Consider the following 3,517-nt stretch of genomic DNA (forward strand, 5'->3'; position numbering starts at 1 on the left):
ATTGCATTTAATGTTAAAACTCTTATTTTATAAATCATCCATCAGGGGAAGGGAATGTTGGGGATTTATCGAGGGGTGTCATTGCATTTAATGTTAAAACTTTTATTTTATAAATGGTTCATCAGGGGAAGGGAATGCTGAGCATTTATTGAGGGTTGTCACTCCATTTAAAGATGTTAAAACTCTTATTTTATAAATTGTCCATCAGGGAAAGGGAAAGCTGAGGATTTATTGAGGATGTGTTTCCCCAGAGCCCTTTAACCCCCTCTGGGTTGGATCTCCCCAAAACCTCCCAGGTCCCTGTGCAAAGTGGGGACACTCAGGGATGAGGAGACACCACGGGAATGCTGAAATTCCCAGGAGCTGTGTGGGAACAGCAGCTCACACAGAATTCCAAAGGATTTGGAAGGATTTGGAAGGATTTGGAAGGATTTGGAGCAGAAGGTGTGAGGTGGGAAAGGGCCGGAGCGCCTCGGCACAGAAAATCAAGGGGTTTGTACCAGGGCAGGCAGCGGGGCCAGAAGGGATCTCCAAACCCCCTCCCATTCCTGATTTTAGGGGAAATCAAGCCCTGGCTGTTCCCAACCCCATTTCATTGGAGACCTCATCACCAGCAGCCAAAAACTAAAACAACAGAGGGGAGACGCTGCTGTTCCCACTCTCCAAAAAAAAACATTGGACGCGTTGTGTCAGTTGTTGAATATCCGTGAGTGATCACCAAAAGGTTCAGTTTGGATATCAGGAATTGGGAATTGTTCCCTGRGAGGGGCTGGGATGGAATTCCACCCCTGGATCCMTGGGAATGTCCCAGGCTGGMTTGGACAGGRTTTTGGGACARWGGGAGCTGTTCCTGATGGAACTGGATGAGSTTTMAGTTCCCTTCCAACCCAAACCAGTCTGGRATTCTGCGTTTCTTTTTATTCCATTTACCAGGAGATCTTTTTAACAYGGCTCAAGAATTTCAGATTTTATTTTCCAAAGCTAAATGTGAAGATTATTCACACCAGGCTTCCCCCCCAACCCCAAACACAACAGAAATGAACCCAAGAGCTCTTTTTTCCAGCTCTGTGGGTCACACAGGATTCCTGAACTGCAGGATCCTCATCCCAGGAGCATTGGGCATTCAGAGCTCATCTTTGTGTTTATATCTTATAAATAGATGTATTTACATGTTTGTAAATGGTTTTTTAATTCTTACCTATTGAATGCTGAATGAGGGCAATGAGAGCATCATGCATTCAAACTATTTCTATTTCTATTTCTATTTCTATTTCTATTTCTATTTCTATTTCTATCTATACTTATATCTGTACTTATATTTATACCATTTTATATATATATTTACATGCTTGTAAAGGTATTTTTTAATTCTTACCTATTTGATATTGAAGGAGGGCAGCAAGAGCATCATGCATTCATACCCTATAGATATATATTTATATTTATATATATATTTACACCCTTGTAAAGGTATTTTTTAATTCTTACCTATTTGATATTGAAGGAGGGCAGCAAGAGCATCATGCATTCGCACCTTATAGATACAAATTTATACCCTTTAAAAAAATACATTTACATGTTTTTAAAGGTATTTTTTAATTCTTTGCTATTACATATTGAAGTGGGACAGCAAGAGCGTCATTCATTCATACCCTTATGTATTTATATATATATATATATTCATATTTATATTTATATTCATATATAAATATTTATTTGTTTATACATGTATACATTTATATATTTATATTTATTTATATTCATTTATATTCATTTATATTTATTTATATTTATTTATTTTTATGTTTATTATTTTTATTTTCATTTTTATTTTTATTTTTATTTTTTTATATCTCTTTTTTATCTATGCATGTAGAGGTTTGTGCAGGCATTTTTTCCCCCTTCCCTCCCAACATTCCCCGCTCCCGTCGCGCTGCTCCAACCACGGCGGTGCTCGCTAAAGAGAATTAATTTTATAGGTCAGGCTGCACAAAGCCCCGTAAACAAACACCCACCGCCAGCCAGAGGCGCAGACGAGTCCCGGCACCCCAAATTTGGGGTGAGCAGCAGCCAAATCCTATTTTTTCCCCGTGCCTCTGTTAAAATCTGCTTTTCCTGGGTGATTTTGGGCTGTTTTAAAAGCGAAACCTTGTTGCCATGGAGACCGTGAGCGGGTCAGCGCATCCGCCGGGAGCAGGGCTGGGATTTTGGGATCTTGGTCCATCCCCGGCATCGCACGGGGTACGGATCCCGCTCATCCTGCTCCGCATCCCGGCAATTCCCGGAGCGCCACTGTCCCGATCCCGATCCCAAAATCATCATGCACACAGCCCCAGAGCGCCGCTGTCCCGATCCCGATCCCAATCCCGATCCCACCGCGGACACAGCCCATGAGCGCCGCTGTCCCCGATCCCGATCCCAAATCCATCATGGACACTTCCCCGGAGTGCTGCTATCCCCGATCCCGATCCCAATCCCAATCCCAATCCTGATCCCAATCCGGATCCCAATCCCAATTCCACCGTGGACTCTTCCCTGGAGCGCCACTGTCCCCAATCCCGATCCCAATCCCGATCCTGATCCCGATCCCGATCCCAATTCCATCATGGACACAGCCCCGGAGTGCCACTGTCCCCGATCCCAATCCCCATCCCAATCCCCATCCCAATTCCACTGGGGACACAGCCCCAGAGAGCTGCTGTCCCGATCCCAATCCCAATCCCAATTCCATCATGGACACAGCCCCGGAGCACCGCTATCCTGATCCCAATCCTCATCCCGATCCTGATCCCAATCCCAATTCCACTGTGGACACAGCCCCGGAGCGCTGCTGTCCCTGATCCTGATCCCGATCCCAATCCCGATCCTGATCCCAATCCCAATCCCAATTCCACCGTGGAACAACCCTGGAGCGCCACTGTCCCCAACCCCAATCCCACCGTGGACACAGCCCCGGAGCGCCGCTGTCCCCAATCCCGATCCCGATCCCAATCCCACCATGGACACAGCCCCGGAGCGCTGCTGTCCCCGATCCCGATCCCAATCCCAATCCCGATCCTGATCCCGATCCCAATTCCACTATGAACACAGCCCTGGAGCGCTGCTGTCCCCGATCCCAATCCCAATCCCGATCCCAATCCCATCAAAGACACAGCCCCAGAGCACCCCTCGCCATGTGAAGTCCCCAAAAAGGATCAGTTTGGGGTTTTTCCTTTGGGATCTGCTTGCAAACACAACAGCACAACATCTGAGGAGCACCGAGCGAGGGCTTAATTGGGGCTGCAATTAGAACGTGGAGAAACATTCAATTAAGGCACCGAGATTCCCAGAGGAAAATCGGGAATGTGCGGGAGGCTGCTGGCCGTGCTGATGACGGAATTAAGGAGAGGAGCCAATTTTCCTACTCCTTGTTTTATAATTAAAAACGAAAAAAAAAATCCATTTAATTTCCTTTTACTGTTGTTTCAACCTTGTGAAGGTTTTTTGGGGTCGGGGAATATCCTGAGCGGGAAGGGAC

Source organism: Malurus melanocephalus, unplaced genomic scaffold (assembly GCF_030028575.1).
Source record: "Malurus melanocephalus ecotype Western Australia unplaced genomic scaffold, MMel_1.1 scaffold_977, whole genome shotgun sequence".
NCBI lineage: Eukaryota > Metazoa > Chordata > Aves > Passeriformes > Maluridae > Malurus > Malurus melanocephalus.